Here is a 22,131-nt window from a genome sequence, read left to right on the forward strand (position 1 = left end):
ATCTCTCATTTGAAAAAATACTGCTCATAAATTTTTTAGCTTACATTCTTCAGCCTATACAATTTTGTTTGACCCCAATTCCAGTTTCTTAATCCTCTTTTCTTCTTTCTTACCTGAGGTTAAATATAATTATTGAGTTCTTAACTTGAGGGTTTTTTTTGTGTGTGTTTAATTTTTCTTCTAACTTTTTTTATAGATTCCCATTTCTGTGAGAGAAATATCCTATTTCTCTTTCTGTGGTTTTAAACATAGATAATAAAATATAGTTATTACATTTTAAACATGATAATCATAAATCTTAAAGTATATATTTGATATGATAATTCTGACGTCTGCATATCTTATTCAAGTGTTTCTATTATCTTTTCCCCCTTTTATCTTGGTTTTCTAGTGTTTGAGTGTGTGTGTATGTGTGTGTGTGTGTGTGTGTGTGTGTGCGCATGTGTGTGTTTAATTGAATGCTGGACTTAATTATGAAAAAAAAAATATTGAGCCTTTAGAAGCTATCTCCTCTACAGATGGCTTATTTTTGCTTTTGTCAGGCAAACAGTTTAGTCAGGACAGATCACTTACATCCACTCTTGGACTGAACTGCTTTTGAACTGGGTTTATACAGTCATAATTTCAACTGAGATTTTGGGGTCTTGATAAGGTTTCATCCTCACTGGCAGAATCTGATCTTCAATTTTTGTCTCAACAAGACTGAGTCTTCCCAAAGCTCTTTGATTTGTATCCTGTTAACTGCCACTTTTTGTTGACTTCTTTTTTGTGACTTACATAGTGTGTAAGTGAGCAAATACTTCAATCTGTAGAGTTGTGCAACATATTATATTACAGCTTTTTACTTTGTTCTTTCTGGAATCTTGGTTCTTTAAGTGCTGGCCGGCTATTATGGTGGCTCCAAACTTTTTTTTTCTTTTTTCTTTTTTCCTTTTCCAACTCTGTACAACTGCTAAGAGTTCTGGCTGGCTGCTCTGTCTCTTAACCTTCTTCCTCAATTTTTTGGACCCTTGGTTTTTTTATTCTTAAGAATAATAAATATTTTGAGGAAAAAGGAAGCACACAAGGTTAGGTTCACATTAATGTGGTACTGTTCTTTCCCCAAATTTTAGATCCTCAAATTATGGCTTCCTTGCTAGCTTTCCAAAGCCTGAATTCACATAGCTTAATTTTTTTTCAATCAGATTTTTTTTTTCTGGTGGTAAGATCTGTTATGAGCTAGTTTGACATAACCAGATTTGGAAGTCCTCAGTGTATTTGTATGTATTCTTTCTGAAAGTTATTGAGATGTATATTGAATATAAATTTTGATATTCTATTTTTAATATTTCACAAATATTTATCACCTTGCTATAAATTTCATAAACATAATTTTTAATATCTGAATCATATTCTAGTATATGGATAACCCATGAATTAACTATTTCCTCAATATTGAACTTTTTTGCTTGGATTCCAAAGTTTAACTATTACAGATAATTATAGGAATAACATTCTCCAATTGTAAGAAATATTAGTGAAATGTTAATTTTGAATTGTAGTCATGATGATCAATAAAACTTGAATATCTACTATAAGCATAGGACGCCGTGTTAGTTGTTGCACAAGATACAAAATACGTAGAGATCCCTGTCCTCAGACAACATATTTCGAGACATAAAGCATAGATTAGAAAGACAGTGTAGGCTAGCTTTTCATCAGAACTTCACAAATGGTACATATTAAAAGGATGGGAATAGTCAAAAGGGAAAGAGATCATGTAGTCATTGGAAAGGAAGGAAAAACTTTATGAAGACAACGTGGTCTAAGATGGATTGGATTTTACTGAATGGAGTGAGGAAGGAAGACGTATTTAATTATTTTCTACTTCCTTTTCTTAGATTTACTTAAGGTTGTTTTGGAGGTATTATTCCTAAGACATGTATGGTTGCATTTATTTTTGTCTGGAAAAAAAATTACCATTGATGGATATTTCATGGTCTATAAATCTGTTTCAGCTGAATAAATACATTTAACCTAAGATACTGGGTCACAGGAAGTTTGCTGACAAACTGCATAGCTGACAACCCTCTGTATGCAAATATTAGGACAGTGTTTTGCGTTGCCAATTTGAAGTAAGAAAATGTTTATGATCCTTATTACCTCCCTTGCCCAGAGATAAAGGCAGGATACACACATGAGCAAATGACTAGCAGTGGTTCAGAGAAGAGATAGGGCACCAATGCAGAAAATCCTGAAATCATCGGCAAATAAGAATGTATCAAACACTTATATATGCATTACTTTATTTAATTATCACATTACACTGAAGGAATAAGCATTATTATTCTACTTTAAAAAAAAACCTTAAGTTTATTTATTTATTTTGAGAGAGAGACAGAGAGAGTGAGCAGGGGAGGAGAAGAAAAAGAGGGAGAGAGAGAATTCCAAGCAGGCTCCACACTGTCAGCACAGAGCCCCATGCAGGGCTTGAACTCATGAACTGTGAGATCATGACCTGAGCCGAAACCAAGAGTTGGACGCTTAACCAACTGAGCCACCCAGGTGCCTCTGTTATTTTACTTTTAAGGTTAGAAGCTTGTTCGAAGTCAAAATTTTAGAAAATGATGAATCTTCATTTGGAGTCTGTCTGAAATCAAGACATCTTTCTACTCATGTATTAGTGAGTTAGTTCTATTGACAAAACCTTATCTAAAATAAAACCTCATATTATTTCAGGATAAATCTGTAAATCCAGAAACATGGCACCACATATAATACTTATACTACTAAAAGATAATTCATATAGTAATTTAATCATGCATATTTATCCACTCTGTTAAAACTCAGGGCCTTTGAGTTAAACTGATTTTCTAAATCCTTCCTATGAAAGGCTTTGTGAGCCTTAGAAAGGGTCCTGGCAGGACCTCATCCAGAGTCCTTCCCTTTACTCAGTCACCGCAATAGTGACCACAGTTTACGGCCTCCCAGTAAGGCACAATAAACATACAATAAATATTTTATCTTTGCTAATATCCATTGTGAGTAAGATTGCAGATGCACACGCTTTGCTGGAAGCAATGTGAATTGGTTTAGTACTTATAGAAAACAGACATAAATATTCTGTCAAGAAACATAAAAGTGTTTATTCTTATTGACCCAGTAATTATTATACTCCTGAGAATGTATCCTAACTAAATAATGTAACAGATGGCAACACTATAGACAATGTTAGGCCTTTTCAGATTGCAAAGAAGAAACATATTCAGGTTTTATAAGGAGGTGAGGGCTGTTATAAAGACATGGACACACAGAGGCCCAGAAGACGTTCTCAGCAGCTGGGAAGCATAGTTTTACCACCATTCTCAACAGAACCTGTAGTGGTCCAGCAGCCTTGCTGGCCTGACTTTCAGATGGTCACACCACTGCTCCCCCGTTGACAGCCTCAGTTTCTGTCTCTAGCATTACCTCTGCATTCTGTCTCACATTTCTGCTGTTAAAGTGTGCCCAGCGTTCTGTTTTAACTCATTACCCTCTTACAACAGCAACCCTCTTTTGACAGCTTACTATGTGCCAGTCATGGTTCCAATAATGTAGCACATTATAACTCATTTAATTTTCATTATACTCTTCTAAGGAAGGCATTTTTATCATTATCATTTTATAATTGGGGAAGGTGAGGCATTGAGAAGTTAATTGATGTGAACGAATCCCCCAGATAGAAAATAAGGACACTGGGTTTCAAAACTAGATCATTATTCAATAGAGGATGTGGTTGAGAGCAGTACAGATATATCTGAGAACATCAGCACTAGCTTGGAATATAAATCCATTGGGATAAATGGGATCACTCCAGAAGAGAACGTAGAGAGAAAAGAGAGGCAAGAAGTGAGTCTTGAAAAACGCCAACATTTGCAGATACAAAAGAGGAGACGCGAGAGCAAAAGAGACTAAAAAGGAGCACCAAGTGAAGTAGAAGAAACACTTGGGTGAGTGCTCTTCCAGAAGGTAAGAGAAAAGAGCATTTCAAGAAGGAGAAAATGGTCATTGCTTTGAATGCTTATTATAGATCACATTAGATAAAGAGAGAAATGTATCCATTGGAGTTTTCAACACAGTGATCACAGGTGCCTAGAATTATGGGTAGAATGAAGGACAAGTCATGCTCGAGTGGAGATAAGGAGATGGAAGTGGTGTGTTTTGACTATGAAAGAGATTGGACGCTTGGGATGGTAATTGGAGGAGGAAGCGATACCAAGGGAGAATATGTTTTTAAATACGAAGGAAGATGCTGAAGTACGTTTACATGTTCTTGGGAACGATACGGTAGAAAGAGAGGAGTGAGGTGGACGCATGGGAGAGAAGGGATGACTGAGACTTTACATCTTTGGAAGGCAAGAGGAAAATGGAAGCAGAGCCCAGGTAGAAATTCTTTCTGTGTTAGGAGGAGATGTTTTCTCCACTGCCCTAGAGATAAAGGAGAAGATGGATGTAGAGGCGGGCATGGGAAGGTGAGGACTGTGGTCTTTTTATGTAATCAGTGACACATGAAGTGAAGTCATCCATTAAGGATGGCAACAGACACTTTAAGAGGCTGAGGCCAAAGAATTATAGCAATGAGGGTAATTACCGAGGAAGGGCTAGTAATAGGAATTTGTGTTCAGTCGGTGTGATGTTTGAAACTGGTGTTTCAGCTGTGATGCATTTTCTCCTTCTGACAAGATCAGGGCTATGTTCTGATGATTGGTCTTTGACAATTTTGTTAGTTAATGATGTAGCATAAAGAGGGGGGTAGTGTAGGCTTCAGGAACAGGATGCTCTTATCTGGAAGTTGGTCTGAAGTGTGTATGCATTTCCCACTGTTGTAGAAATGATTGACAACTAGTATGAGGCTGAGCTCACTGGCAGGTGGGGTTGTGGGAATCCAAGGAGGGGGAAATGTAGCCAGACTCTGGCTACAGTTTGAGAGCCTCTCAACACTCACTTGAAACCTGAAAGTCATATGGAAGTATGATACACCCTTTGTCCTCCAAAATTTTCCTTTTTTTTTTCTTTGAAATACATCTATGTGTGTAACCAAGTTTTAAATTCTGGAGCTACAATTCTAGTCTAGACATCAATTTACTCCTGGAGAACTCTGAGTGCCGAATCAGCCTCTTCACTCCTTCTTCCACTGCATCCTGTACAACATTTTCAGAATAATATCTTCAAGACCTCATATTTATCACGTTCCCCAACATTTATAACAATTTCCAATTCATGTCAGAATAAAACTGAATTTCTCTGGCCTGAATTCAAGGCTATCCATAATCTGGATCCAGGCTGCCAATCCAGTTTCATTTCCTAGTTTGGTATATGACTTTCTCATAGTGAAGAAAGGCTTGAGAGGCAGCCAGCTCCAAGTATGGATCCTGCATCGTACTTCCTGTGGCCGTGAGAAAGTTACCTAACTTTTAGAGATTGCAGTTCCTCACTTCTAAGGTGGTTTTACTGATCATCTGAGAAAGTTTTAAATATTAAATGAGATGATGTATTTAGTGCACTCCACAGAGTTCCAGGTACACGTTTAGCCCTAAAATAAAAGGGTCTATTTATGGTTCAAATTACTACTTTTAATAACTGGGATAAGACATTTAATTCATTTACTGTTCATTAATGAGTTTATTTATCTTTATTATCTTTCTATAATTATAGGTAAACGGTGAATATTTAGTTTAGGGTTAACATTTAAAATTTTCAGAGTCAGCTTTTATTTCAACATATTTTTCAGAAAGATCTGAGAAATTGATTAGAATGATATTCTTGCAGTTTCAATTCCATTATTAGCACTCCAATTGAAATTCATTTTCTTAAAACCTTTTAAAATGAATTTAGATATTGAAATTTGTCTGTATCACCTCCCTCCATTCACTCATTTTCCTGTTTATTAATTCGTTCAACAAGAATTTACTGGAAGTCTTATTTGTGAAGCACTGGGACGGGTACAGGGAACATGAAGAGTAAGATGAGAATCTGTGGCTGAGATTACATTTCCTAGTCTTCTTTTCAGCTAAGAGATTATTTGACTATGTTCTGTTCAATGTGAAGTATATTAAAGTGATGAGTGACACATTCCAGAAAGTTCTTCATAAGAAAGCTTGAGGATACTCTTTGCCCTTTTCTTCTTCTCTTATTTCTTTCTCCGAACAGCAGTTTGGAGTTTAGACTGTAGACTGATGTCTACCATCTTGGGCCATGAGGATAAAGGCCATACTCCAGGGAGGTAGAGACTAAATGCTGGAAGCAGATTGGGTTTAGAGACATGCTAAAGGCACCATATCTGCCCTGGACTGCCTATACCTGGACTTTGTCATGACAGAAGAATGACCCAATTTTGTTGAAGCCAACATTTTGGGATCTCTGATAGTTGAAGCTGAGCCTAATCCTAATTGATACCCACTCCCAGCCTTTCTTCCAAAAGCTTACAACCTCATGAGACAGACATGTTTATATGGAAACTAATTACCTACATGAAGAAGGCTTAGGAAGCTGAATTAATATTACTTTGTGTACAAACGGATTGTAACATTTTGTATTTTCAGTCAGTAATTTGAACACCATTTTCAGTTTAGCTCTTTTCATAGAATGCCAATAGAAATAATTGACAAAAAGATTTTTAAATTGAGTTGTTTACTTAAAAGAATAATATTGGATTGGGGTGCCTGGGTAGCTCAATGAGTTAAGCGTTTGACTGCAACTCAGGTAATGATCTCAGCAGTTCTTGGGTTCAAGTCCCACGTCAGGCTCTGTGCTGACAGCTCAGAACCTGGAGCCTGTTTTGGATTCTCTGTCCCTCCCACTCACACTCTCTCTCTCTCTCAAAATAAATAAACAATACAAAAAATTTAAAAAATCATATTGAAAATTGAAAAATAAATGTATCCATAATCACATATAAATGCAGGTACTGACACATGAACTGCATTTCGTAGCCACAGACTTCATAAAAATCTTTCACCAATTCAGATCCTTAAGTGGTCAGTCTACATAAAGGTTGTAAGTGTGGCTTTCATGGTGCTTTTCCATCTATGTCTGAAAAATATTTTTTTACGCCATTTAATTTAAATGCCAAATACTTAATTAGCATTTGTATAAATATTTTCATTCTTATAACTCTTAGCTCTTTCATGTTCATTTAATTCTGTTCAAAGGTTAATTCTTTTTTTGCTATTTGCTCAATGGTGACAGGTAATAAATGGTGAATTATATCCATAATTATTGTTATCAGGAGGAATGATTACATTTATCGAAAGCACACATAGCAATAATTTTTACCTTATTCTAAGGATTCACTCGAAAAATTCATAATAAATCTCGTGATAACTTTTCAGGTAACATTTGCTGTATGTCGCTATCATGCAGTAAATATGATAATTTACAAAACCATCTTAAAGCGGCTTCAAAATGAGGACAAAAAAGAAAGTCGCATCGTTCAAAGTAATCCTCTTCATCAGCTTCGTTTTAAAAATTTCAGGAACTTCAAAAAACTATCAACTACAGATTTATCATAAACTCTCACTATTAAGTTCTATCAATAAAAGCAGAAATCCAATTTAAAAAAGACTGTAAAAATAAGGTTATCCATTATATAACACATATTTGAAAGTAAATTGTAACTGGGAAATGGAGCCAAATTCCAGCACTATGCACTGCACCCATTTCCCTATCCTATTCTGGTGGCCTGTGCTTAGGCACTTCAAAGTATCTATCACCTGATATTCATGCTAATAAAATTTGGCACGGGGATGCCTTTTGTTTCTGGGTGATGCCTTTGCTCAAAAAGTTCGACGTGGTAGAGTGTGGTATCCTATTCTCACACTTGCAATGGGTTTAGCCTTGTGACTGCTTAAGCCAATGGAATGTCAGCACACACTGATACAAACAGAGTCTTGACTAGTGCTTGTACTTCATACTCTGCTCTCTTGAAATGATTCCATAATCATGTGAAGCAGGTTAGGATGACAGAGAGATCTAGCCATCACAACCATTTCGTCCATCCCTGCTGGACATTGGCAAGGTGTCAAATTGGACCATCTAGTCAGAACTGAGTATGAAGCCAAATGAGTTAGCCCAAGCAAAAGTAGTAGAAGAATTGCCCATTCGATTTACAGAATTGTGGGAAATAATAAATTATTGTTGTTTTAATCAAAATTTGGGGGTGATCTGTTATGCAGCAATTGATTACTAATATAGAAGCTGGCCTTTAGTAAGCTGATCCACTCATCTGTTAGGCCAATTACTCCTAGGTAATGCAGTGGTTAGTATGACCAGTGAATTCTATGGGGGTAAGCCCCTTGCAGCACATCTTTCACATAAAATGACTTCCTTGGTTGAAGGCAGTGTTGATAGAAATGTCTGGGGTGAGGCTGAGTTTCTTTTTGGCCATGGGTGGTGGTTTGGGCAGAAATATTGCCAGCAGGAAAGGCAAATCCATTCCCTGCAAGGATAGATCACTATTCTCTCCATGATGGAAGGCATCTAATATAAATGACATCAGACTCAATCCTCCAGGATAAATGATCTTTTGTGTCCATAAAATTGAATCACCATTCTTATTAAATAAGCTAAGTAAAAAAATAAGTTAATTAAATGAGATTTTAAATTAACATTGAAAAGGGACGTGTATACGTTCTGTTGTAATTAAGATGGACTGAGGAAAGAGTTGACTTTGTGCCATATCTTGCACATAACAGAAACACTTTTCTCTGTGTCCAGAGTTGCAACAGTTTCTCCACCATTCCAAAAACAGTACCAAGGTTTGCTGGAATATTAACACACAGGTCATGTAATTGTAGTTCTAAATGTCAGCTTATGTTTGGTGGGGAGACTGTCCTTATCATGAAGGATATTTCATAGTGGGCTCATAAAAAAGATGCTGTTGGTTAGGCAGAGGTAACCTGGGTTGCTGGGTTGCCACAAAACTGAAAAAAAATTCTGCCCCACCAAAGAAATTCCGGGATATATCCCTGTATCTGGGTTAAGTTGCCAGCCAGTCATGAATAACTGCATTCTAATCTGGCAAAATAAACCACAGAAAACGTGAAAACCCCCCTTTCCCATTGTGGTGGCCAGAATCCATTTCTGTCATGTCATTCATCAGAATGTTCTCTGTCATGTCAGCCAATAGAGGAAAAGCACCAGATACGTGAAATGTTTTAATAGTTGAAATAGGTGGCTGATTCATGAATTGACATAGTCTAGTTATAAGAAACAGTACAGTGTTCTAGAGAATTTCTTTTTCAAATTCTCACAGGTTCAAGAAGTTAATGTATCTGATGTAAAAATATGAGTGAAACAAAGACCTAAAGTCTCTCTTTTTCTCTCTTCTCATTACCTATGTATCTATCAAAAACTAAGAGGTCAAAGAAAATGTTGGGATTTTGAGTTGAATTTCCATCAACTCAAAGTCATGTGCCCTTTGGGGTTGAGTAGCCCAAGAATTTCCAGTTTTTTACTGATGGCTAGTCTACCTATCTTTTATCAATAACTTTGATACAACTTCCAAAAGTCATTTTTGAATAGACTGCCTGCTAGTTAGAATCATTGTGGGAAATTTTATAGTCTTGAGGCAAATCATAAGAAGGAAACTCAGAAATGTCTCTGTAATCTTTTTACATATTACCAGAGACAGTGGAGCAATGTGGCAGAATCCAATTTATGCTTATCCTTAGCCAACCTATGATCTTTGTGTGAAGGTCACAGAAATATATTCTAAAGTAGACAAAAACTTAAGAAATAATAACATTCACAAGCCCTTCCGGAATATTTTACTGAAAGAATAAGAACTTAATAAAGTTAAAAAACTCAGATATGGGTAAACATATAATATAGCAGGAACTGACAAATTATAGCCAGTAGGTAAAATTCAGCTATTGTTGGCTTTTGTAAATAAAGTTTTATTGGAATGCAGCCACACCCATTGTTTATGTGCTATGTGTGACTCTTTCACACTAAAAATGTCAGAGTTGAGTATTTGTGATAAAGGATGTATGGTGCATAAAGCCTAAACTACTTACTATCTGGTCCTTTACAGAAATGTTTGCCAATCCCTGATCTAGTCCAATAACTGTCATGTGGACTCTGAATCAACTCTGGTTGATCCAGGCCTCTTTCAGATGGGCCATCCACAGATTGTCTTTCCTCACCCTTGGTCCGCTTTCCTTGTCCCTCTTCCTCTTGTCTCTGGTTGCCGCAACCCTCTTTATTAGAGAATTGCTATTCACCAAACTCTTTTATCTAAAGACTCTTGCTTTTATTTAACAATTTTTCATGTCATTTATTTGATTTTTAAAAATCTCTTCTTTAGAAAACCTAATTGTCTTTAAGATGAATGAGAAGACAACCATCTAACAAGATCCTCTGTTTCTGTTCTTTTTGGGTAGGTAAATTATTTTTGTAACTTTTTACTGTCTGGAAGATTTTCTTTTAATTAAATATTACTTGACCAATTTAATTCACAGATCCACAAAGAGAAGAGGATTGCACATTTCCTTCCTCCCTTCTTTCCTTCCTTCCTTCCTTCCTCTCTGACTACCTATTTACCTATTTATTCTTTTAGAAACTGTTATGCTGGGCTCTAGTTTTATGTATCCAGCTTTTAGTTTTTCAGGGTTTAAAGACTGTGTTGGATTTAAGGCTTTAAAGGGGGGCTACTTTCAACTTGTTTATTAGAACTTCTTTACCAAATATCAAAAGCAATTAATATTTACTATATACCAGACATATAAAACTAAGGGTTTCATGCACATTAGCTTATTGTTACCTATCATATCTCTACAGAATAGGTATTATCAAGTTTACTTTATACTTTAAGGTTAAGTGACTTGTTGATGGCCACCAAGCTCGTGGAGCAAGGCTTAAACTTGGACCTTCTTTTCTTCTGTTGTATTTGCTGGGAAGGTAACATTTGCCATGTTATCTCATTCAAATACCTTAACTTGCATAGAGGAAAAAATAAGACTCAGAGAGTGAAGTGACTTTTTCAGAGGGAATCCATAAAGGGCTAGTGAGGACTGGTACCCAGATCTCATGATGACTAACTTTATAACTGTCTTTCAAAGATTGAAGGTCTACTGTCCTCCAATTTTGTCCTTAGAAAAGCCATTAATTTTTATAGCTATGGCTTCCATGTATCTGTGTGACCTTGCCCATGACATGCCTCTGGGAAGCATTCAGAATGCTTCCTTGTGAGTGGGTATGTCTTGTATCTAGTCATTAAATGGGAAGTATTTCATTTGGTAGAGTACCAGTGACTATCTCCCATTCAGAAAGTAAATACATGTATTTTTCATGGTTCAGATGCTTTTGTAAACCCATATTCTTTTCATGACTTCTTGTGGAAGAAATATTAATTTAACTAAGAGTGTGTGTGTTTCCATGCTGTTACTGCTTAATTAGGTTGATTAGAGTCCTGGTTGGACTATTTACTATGTCAAGGTTTTTCATACTCAAGACAAAATATGTGTGGGCAGGTAATTCATTTAAATGGCCATAATATGAATTTGGAATGCCTAGGATAATAGGTCCTTTTTAATATACTGCTAATAAATCATTGTAATTACAACTCAGCAGAAGATCTTGATAACACTACATGGAGTGATTTTTTGTTGTTATCGTTATTCATAACCTCTCATTTATTTTTGGATTTTGTAAGTTTGTATTGTTATTTTTCATATCCTAACTTGATAAATTAATGAAACCTAAGTTGCATGTAGGAGAGATATTTAACAGGATTTCTGTTATAATCTAGGGGCTAACGAATGACAAGCCATACAAGCCATAGGTCAACAGGTCCACAAGTATAATCTGTCCCATTGCTTGTTTCTGTGAATAAAGTTTTATTGGAAGTCTGCCACACTTACTCATCTATGTGTTGTCTGTGGTTGCTTTTCTTTTATAAGAGTTGAGTAGTTGTGGCAAAGACCAAGGGCTCACAATCTCTAAAATATTTACTATCTGGCACTTCACAGAAAAAGTAAAGTGATCTATTTTATTTAATAGACTATCATAGGAAGGTGTTAAATGAAACATATTTCCAATTGGTCAGGCAAAATTAAAGTTTATTTGGGACTCCACATCATCATCCATGAAGTGCTCCCTGGCCTAATTTTGTTGGAAGTATAATTAAATCTTTCTCTTCATGAAGAGCAATCATCAGACTATGACCCAGAATGTCCTTGTACAAAATTGCATTTTATGTTATGCTGCTGATTCTTTCTTCTTTTAAACATTGAGCCTATTAGGTTTAAGTGAACTATTGAAGAGGAAATTCATTAATATACTAGTGCTATATATGTCTCCTATGTGGGGTGACTATATAATTTATAATTCCAACTAGGTCTCTTTTGAAGGGGACCACTGGGATGACTGGTGTAAGCTGAGATAATTTGCTCACCCCTGGAATAGGCAGTTGGCATAAATCCAGTTAAATATCTCTCCCCTACATAATTGTTGTTTCAGAAATTGATATAAGGGGTATTTTGTCACCAGAGTAAGATACCATATTACATCTCTCTTAGAATTATCCAGTTCTTTAGCCACGTTTGATTAATACACTAGAATAGCAGTCTTCAGGATTATTATAACAAAGCTTTGTCTTGAAGCCGTGTGTAGAAGCCCATTACTTGAAGCTCAGGAGATGGAAATGATCTGTTTGTAGAAGGAACAAGGGGCAGGAGCCCCAAATGCTCAGCATCTTCTTCTCTTCTAGTGGTCTCTAATATACTTCTGTGAAGTCTCCAGGATTCCAAAGAGTACAATTCAAAAACTTCTGAATGATAAGAAAATAGTTCAAAACAAGTTTGTGTCTCTCAAACACCATGCATAGCATTTAGAACATCCAAGGCTCTCGCTAAAAGGAGATGCCAAGACATGGGTGTCATGAGCTGCATTACAGTAAAGCTCTAGAGAAATAAGTAAAAATTGTTTTAATAAGAACATACTGCAGTCTTCTCAGTGGCACTGAAACTATAGTTGTGAAAATACAGTACCTGTTGGATACAGCTATCAATGCTGTAGGATTTGGTAGGCAGGGCACCTAGTCCTGGCCAGTCCCACATCTGCCTTAACCTTGGATAGGTCATTTCATTTTCCAAGTCTTATTTTTTTTCTATGTACTGAACCTTTTAAATTCTTTCTGAGAGGCCTCTCCTAAGGGTAGGGTGGGGGGAACTAAGCTTATTGCTCCTAAGTTTACATTTCATGGATGTTAGAAGTTAGGTATCAGGTTTCCAGAACACTTTGGGAATTCTAAACCATGGTGTATTTCTTTTAGATAGTGGGATAACTTGAGTGCATGGTGTAGACACTCACCATCAAGTCATATATACAAATAGATGAAGATCTCAATAAAAAAAAAAATTAAACATTGTACACTCCCAAATATGTCTTAGGAATCACATATGTGTTTGGTACATAAATTATCCTGCATCTATATAAGCAGCCTATGAACATATGGGTTACTTGGATATTGCTCTAGATTTCTTTAAAGCTACATTTGCTATACTTTATATATTACTCCAGTTTTACAATGGACAGTGCTGACCCTCTGCCATCAATGTGTTGCTGAAGCCTCAAGAAGGATGGAACAAATCTATATCAATTCCCAAGGCCTTGAATAGCCTTCTAGTTTCTGGTTTCTCCACACATGAAGTTTTCTGAAGTGTATCTCCAAGACTCTGCATTTTGATATCAGTTATTTATGGGAATTAACATGGAGAGATGGAACAGCAGGTCTGTGTGGGATGGTGGCAAATTGGAGTCTAAAAATGAGTGACGTTTGTTGTAATGAGGTACATACATTTGAGACAGAGGGTGGTAGAGGCAGAGGGAGAGAGGAGAACATAATATGATCTGGTTTATTTAAAGACTTTGGATGAAAAATAAATCACTCAAATATGCTCAGGTAGAAGGTCTCCTCTTTATTTTTATACAAATGTCTTGTCATTCCAGAAAGGCACAAATAAGGCAACAAGAGAACATAATATATTTAAAGGAAAAACCACTATTTCTCTTCTATTGTAAGTTCTGTACTCTTGTTTATATTACATGCAATTCATCTGTGTCTTTCTTGCTCAGATGGATCCAGATATGAAGGCAATGTAAGCCCGGGTGCGGTGTTTTACTTCAGAAGCAAGGAAGCCCAAACAGATAAATTTTACTTTGCCATAAACCTGGACACCCCGCTATGGTATATTTGTTACTTATAGGCAATTTACAAGAGAAATTAAGCTCTAATCTGTTGAAAAATTACAACCAAATGGCAGGTCTTTATAAATAGTATACCATGGTAACTGTGCTGGGATTATCTAATTCATTAAGAGCAATATATAATAGAAGACAGATCCTCTCTTTAATTAGCTAATAACACTAAACTCTCAAGTGGGTGGGCAATAAACTTCTCAGGTTGATTACCTAGTGTTGTATGCGTAATCACTGCACTAATGTGAACACTCTTGCTGGGTTGAATTGGGGTTCTCTTTTCCTTTGAGAAGACTAGAAGATTGATGGATGTCTTTGCCAGGAACTTTTCCTTGAATGTAGTTCTATAGTAGAAGTAATAAAAGTAATGTGAAATTGATACTAGTGTAAGTACTTGGCTGGACAGAGAAGTCAATGCCCTAGACAAAGAACTTCTGAACTGAGAGGTCTGCAGAAAATGGCTTGCCGTGTTGAATGGTGTTGTGGTACCACAAGAATGATAAAAAGAGATCTGTCGCATAATGGTTGCTTAAAGACCAAGCATTTTGGGGCGCCTGGGTGGCGCAGTCGGTTAAGCGTCTGACTTCAGCCAGGTCACGATCTCGCGGTCCGTGAGTTGGAGCCCCGCATCAGGCTCTGGGCTGATGGCTCAGAGCCTGGAGCCTGTTTCCGATTCTGTGTCTCCCTCTCTCTCTGCCCCTCCCCCGTTCATGCTCTGTCTCTCTCTGTCCCAAAAATAAATAAACGTTGAAAAAAAAAAAAAAAGACCAAGCATTTTACATACAAGCCTGTGAGATAAATACTATTCTCATGACTGTTTTACAGGTGAGAAAATTGAAGTCTGGATAGATTAAGTGCGTTGTCCCTGGTCATATGACTGGAAAAGACATAGCAGGGATGCAAACATAGCCCGTCTGGGTCCTGAGTCGACTCTGCATATTGAACCACCACACCAGTGGTTCTCAGACTTTAATGCATGTTCAGCTTACCTGGGGATCTCACTAATATACTGATTCTTACTTAGTTGGTTTGAGATAGGGCCTGAGATTCTGCATTTCTAGCATGTTCCTAGGTGATGACGATACTTCTGGTATCTGGGCATACTTTGAAGAGTGAGGAACAAGACTATAGAGCTTATTGCCACTTATGAAAGAAAGACAATAAGGAGATAGTTGTTGGTCATCTGGCCAGAATCACTAAGATGAGCCATTTTCTTAAAATGTGCTCACTTGATTCAGTGTCTGTAACTCTCCAGGTTCAGTTTCCTCTTCTTTAAGTGAGGATCCTTCCCACACCTCACAGATGGGGTAGGAGTGTGGAGTCAGCGCAGACAACACTGAGAAAGCCCCATGAATGGATTGGCAACAATATGGCTGAATGCCTCCTACCCAGTGGCTCCATCTCAAATGGGAGGGAAACTGGTTGGTCCATGCCTCGTGAAAGGGCAGGGGGGTGGGGCAGGGAGGGTTGCAGTGGGGGTAGCAAACAAGAATTAAGCCTTTTCTCTGCCGGACATTTTTGCAGAACAGGTTTCAGAACAGATTTTTCAGAGTTGTCTCATGATTTTCAGCAGATCTTTCTCTAGCAGTTTCTAAGCTTCCTAGTTATACCCTTTTTGCACTTTCGGGGAACCTGGAGAGGTTTGCAGAAAGAAGGGAAGTTTCAGAGTCTGGGCTGGCCAAAGTCACAGGGCTGGTGAGGAGCAGGTGCCTAGTGGCTCCCATTCTCCATTTTAAGAAAGCAGCAACTTGACTGGCACTGAGAAAGAGTCCAAGACAGAGAGTCAGGACGGTGGTCCTGAAAGCAGATTCTACGTGGTCAGGGCTTCAGCAACACGCCCAGTTCCCGAAACAGGAAAACTTACGTTAATGTTTATGACAGCAGCTACCATTTTGAATGGTTTTCTGTGTAGGATGCTAGAGTGAAGGTATTATATGCTTGTAACTAGTAAAATGACTTGCAACTTGCTTTTTAAATATGAGGTATATAAGGATCATGGAGGTGAAGCAATTTGCTCAGATGGCAGGTCCTACAGTGACAGAGTTGTGGTTTGCAAGGACATCTGTGTCCTGAACCCACACTCAACTGCCTGGTTTTCCTGCCTCACTGCAAATGGTAAAGTTACTGGTACCTAAACTCGTGCTTTTCAACTCTTGTTTTTAAAAAGACAGATATACTGAACCCACTCTGAGAAATTATGATTCAAAATATTTGGGGCAGGACTTGGGTATTTATAAATACTTGGGTATTAAAAAAAAACCTCCTAGGTGATTCTAATGCACACCAAAGAGTGAAGGTCACTGCCTTCCACTGTGCACAGTGTGTTACAGCTGGCACCATGCTGACCTTGTTCACTATCTTATTCATCTCTGTGGCAACACAGGCCCAGATACAGGCACTGGTACCCTCATTTCACAGGCAAGAAGGCAAGACTATGGGGGGGGGTGGTGAATGGACTGAACAGGACTGAAACTGGAATGCAGATATTCACACCTAACCTCAATCAAATGCTGTGATCAAATGCACCTTTCTCCTAACAAAATTAGAACTCAGGCCAAAGTAGACAAAGAATTGTAGGAAGTGGCAAATTTTAGGAGGTTATTTCTGCCCATCCAGGGTATTTTATTTTCATTTAAAAATTTTAAAAATATTTTTAAAGTTTATTCATTTATTTTGAGAGAGAAAGAGAGAGAGAGAGAGAGAGAAAGGGAGAGAATCAGAGAAGCAGGCTCTGCACCTCCAAGGAAGAGCCTGATGAATGGCTCAAATTCATGAACTGTGAGATCATGACTTGAGCCGAAATCAAGAGTGGGATGCTCAACAGACTGACATACCTAGGCACCCCATTTGAATTCTACTTTATAAGACCAGGGTCAGAAAACGGGATGAGGGACACCAGGAAATCATGAGTCATAAGCAACCACTTCTCTCTTTTTTTATCCATGAAATGGGGATAATGACGGACTTTATGGGGTTGTAAGACAAAAGTCAAACTCATATGAAAGCGTTTTGAAAACTGTAAAACACACTGTAAATACAAGATGCTGTTAAATAGACAAAATGTTTAATAGCAAAATCTGTGAGAAAGCAATCTTGGTTGACATCACAAATTCAATCCCCTCTGCCTAATGCCAGAAGAAGGCTGAATTCAAATGGGAATTCATTCCTTGGCTTACTTAGATTAAGGTAGAAAATGCAGGTGATTCTTAAGCTTTAGTGGCAGCATTCATTATAATAGTGGGATCTAGGTGTCAGCAAAATGGGTCTTGCTTTTTTCCCTGAAGTGGGTCATCTGTATTTCTTTACTCACTTTAAATTGCTTGGTGGCTGCTCTGGCACAGATGTCAACATGTGAGAGAAGGGGAAAAAAAAAAAAAACCCAAAAGATAAAGATAGAAGAAGGAGTATCTTATTCTCCAAAAACCTGATTACAAATGGTGCTGACTTGTCTATTAGCACTCACCGTCCTCTCTGTGACCTTGTCTCACACTGACTTTGATAATCATCTATGTCTTGATAACCCCCATATTCCAGTTCCCAGCCAGTTCTCTCTTCTGAGCTGTAGACCTATGCATTCAATTTCCTACTGGAAATCTGCCAGTCTGCCCCACTGGCGTCTTAAATTCAACATATACAATACACAACCTAACATCTTCCTTCTAAATTTGCCTCTCCTCCTTTCATCCCTATGTCACTGGAGAGTGCTATCATGTATCCAGCTTCCCAAGTCAGAGAGCTGAGTGTCCTGCTTGACTCCTCTCCTTCTGTCAAACTTAAGCCAAATTCTGTCTGTTGTCCTTCTCAATATCTCCCTATCCTTTATATTTCTCTATCATGTTGACTCTTCCCCAGTTTAGGCCATCTTCATCTTTTGCCTGGTTACCTAGAAAAGCTTTATCGCACATCTCTCTGACTCCACTTCTCTTAGCTCCCGCGCATACTCCGTAGGGTACCAACCAGATCATTGTACCAGCCAAGCCAGTTGTTCCAAAGCCCAAACCTAATCTTCTCAGAGTTCTTTAATGGCTTTACATTGCTGTCATGTGGAGTCCAAATTTCTTAAAATGACTCCCAAAGGCATTTTTAATATGCCCTGTTGACCTATACTGACTACTTATTGACACATACACCCCTCCTTATATTAAGTACTCAAATTCCACTAAACTAGGTTTAGTTTTGTGAACACATTCTACGTTTTCATCCCTGTGCTTCTTCCTCTGCCAGGAATTGCTTTCTGGGATTGCTCCTGAACTGCCTTTGCCTGGCTCGGCTCACACACCCTTTCTGGTACATTCATATTTCTTTTCTAAGCTTCTCTGACTCCTTTCTCTCCTGCACTGGATACTATACCTTCATGCCATATTATATTTTCCTAGATACTCTTACTCTGGGTTGCAATTGCCTGGTGACTTATTTCATCTCTTCTCTATCAGAATGCTTTCTGAAGGCAGAGTTGTTCTGTTGTCTATGTGTGTTGTTGACCATAGTGCCTGGCATATAGTGGGCACTCAAACTATTTGAGTGAAATAATAAATACGTATCAGCTGCAGCAAAGTGTAGCTGCCTAGAAAGAAGTATAGTGTTTCTGCTGAATTATTTTACTTAAACGTTAGGTACAGATATCAGGCATTTAATATGGAAATAAAATTCAGGGCCAGTGAGGTGATTTTTATTATTGGAAAGTTACAAACTTAGAAAACCCTTAGGAGCCAGATTTAATAAATACATTTGGAGATGTTTGCCTATTCTCTGTCAGTTTGGGGAACAGTTTAAACAATTCTTCCATCTTTCCAATGGTTCTGTTGGTCTCAATTTATACAGTATAAGAATGTTCTGTTTTTAGCAATATTACAAAGATAATGCATACAAATGATCCAGATCTTGGATCTGAGGCCTGAGATTTTATGTCTGTAAATCCATCGCTCATGAAATGATAGTCTTATGCTAATTGCATTTTTTTTTAAGGACAGCCTCTTGGGTATTTTGTTCAAGGCAAAAGAAATGGGATTTGGACTTGGAAGGGCTGATTTTAATCTTCTGCTCTAGCATATACTAGATATGAGATCTTCAGCAGAGTATTTAATTTTTCAGTAACTCAGTTTTCTCATCAGCAAAATGTAATATGAGCTACCTACCTACCTCACAGAGCTGGGTGAGGATTACATGGAGTATGTAATAGTAGACAATGAACAAAGTGTATTTCTTTTCTCTATAGAAATACACATTCATTTTCAATGCAGTGGAAAAAATAGTTGAGCTTTCAAAAGTACAACATGCCCTTGGGCCAGCAATTACTCAGCCAGGAACTGTACCAAAATACCCATAAAAATATTCAATATATATGTAAAAATATTACTTTTTAAGCATTATTTTTAATTCCTTTCCTAGGCTTAATAAACATTTTAATAAAGTATACTGTGCATACATAACAGTGTTACAATTAATAAATGTTTAGATAGTTGGATTATTACAAAATGAATACATGTATTTAACCACCACAAAGATTAAAAAAATTAAATACCAGCACCCTAGAAAACCTCCCCTTGCCACTAATCTTAGTCACCAACCTTACACTCCTTTCCAGATATAACCGTTAACCTGATACTAATATCATCAATGATTTTTGACTACTTTTGAACTTTATATGGGAATTCTATGATCTGTATCCGGCTTCTTTCATTCAGCATTGTGTTTAATTTTTTTAATGTTTATATATTTTTGAGAGAGAGAGAGAGAGAGATTGAGCGCATGAGTGGGGAGGGGCAGAGAGAGAGAGCAAGACAACAGAATCCAAAGAAGGCTCCAGGCTCTATACTGACAGCTCAGAGCCCAACGTGGGGCTTGAACTCACAGACGGTGAGATCATAACCTGAGCAGAAGTCAGAGGCTTAACAGACTAAGCCACCCAAGGGCCCCTCATTTAACATTGTGTTTAAGACTGGTGTGATAACTTTTTTTTGTTATGTGTTGTAAGATGCTGTGTTGTATATAGCAACAGTTTGTTAAATTTCTAGTTGTAGACAATCCCATTGCATGAATGGAGAAAAATTCATTTATCCATTATACTACTGACTGGCAATTGGGCTTTTTCGGGCTTTTGGCTATTATAGATGATGTTGTCATGGCCATTATTATGCATGTCTTTTGATACGTGTCAATACAGCAAGGCATAGTTGACTAGAAAGATACAGGCTATTTTTCTAGATTGACTCAAATAAGCATTAGGAGAACAGATATCAAGTGTTTGGAGTGATCCAGATGCAAGGAGGTAAGTTTTTATTAGAATAGGTAACTTTATGATACATGTTGATATCTGGTGATTTAAGTCTTCTAACTCTGTTCTTCAAGGATTGTCTTGGCTGTACTTAGTCCTTGGCATTTCCATATAAGTTTTTAAATGTAATTATTTAAATATTTATTTATTTTTGGGAGAGAGAGAGAGACAGAGACAGAGACAGAGAGCAAGTAAGGGAGGGGCAGAGAGCGAGGAAGACACAGAATCTGAAGCACACTCTAGGCTCTGAGCTGTCAACACAAAGCCCAATGCGGGGCTTGAACTCACACACCACGAGATCATGACCTGAGCCAAAGTTGGATGCTTAACCCACTGAGCCACCCAGGCGCCTCTCCATATAATATTTTAAAATTAACTTGTCATTTTCTGCAAAAGTGCTGGAATTTTTTAGTTAGGATCACATGGTATCTACAGATTAGTTTGGGGAAATAGAAGATTGAGTCTTCTAATCTGTAATGTTTATATATCTTTACATTTCTTTCAATACTGAGGGTTTTATGTGTGGAAGTCATATATTCAATACCATCATCACCATCATCATCATTATCAATTTCTAGCTTAATTTCACTGCAGTTATAAATAATTTTTTGTTATTTTAGTCCTTTGAAATTTATTGAGACTTGCTTTAAGACCTAGCATATGGTTGATTTTGGTTAATGTTACGCACTTGAGAAGAAGGCATGTTATATATTTGTTGGTATCAATATTCAATACATCATGTGATCAATTTTGTTAATGATGTTGCTCAAATTTTCTATACATTTACTGGATTCCCCCCCCCCCACCTTATGCTATTAGTCATTAAGAAATGGGTGTTAAAATGTCCCACCATCATTGTGGATTTATTGATTTCTCCTCTTATTTCTGTTTATTTTGTTTTATAGCTAAATTTTTAGTGTGCACACATTTAGCATTTTTATATCTTCTTGATGGATTGATCTTTTTGCTCTTATAAATTGTGTCTTTTTATTTATATAGATACTTTTTTCATATATGAAACTAAATTTAATTACATTTATTTATTTTTTTATATAGTTGACATGCAATGTTATATTGGTTTCAGATGTACAACATAGTGATTCCACAGTTCTATACATTACAGAATGCTCACCATGATATGTATACTTACCATCTGCCACCATACAAAGTAATGAAAATATTATTGACTAGTCACTCATCATCTGGGAAATACAAATCAAAACCACACTGAGATACCACCTCACACCAGTCAGAGTGGCTAAAGTTAACAACTCAGAAACAGCAGATGCTGGCGAGGATGTGTAGAAATGGGAACCCTCTTGCCCTGTTGGTGGGAATGCAAACTTGTGCAGCCGGTCTGGAAAACAGTGTGGAGGTTTCTCAAAAAATTAAAAATAGAACTACTCTATGACCCAGCAATAGTACTACTAGGAATTTATCCAAAGAATATAGGAGTAGTAATTCATAGGGGCACATGTGCCCCAATGTTTATAGCAGAGCTTTCAACAATAGCCAAATTATGGAAAGAGCCTAAGTGTCCATCAACTGATGAATGGATAAAGAAGATGTGGTTTATATGTACAATGGAATACTATTTGGCAATGAGAAAGAGTGAAATCCTGCCATTTGCAGCAACATGG

Source organism: Leopardus geoffroyi, chromosome A3 (assembly GCF_018350155.1).
Source record: "Leopardus geoffroyi isolate Oge1 chromosome A3, O.geoffroyi_Oge1_pat1.0, whole genome shotgun sequence".
Lineage (NCBI taxonomy): Eukaryota > Metazoa > Chordata > Mammalia > Carnivora > Felidae > Leopardus > Leopardus geoffroyi.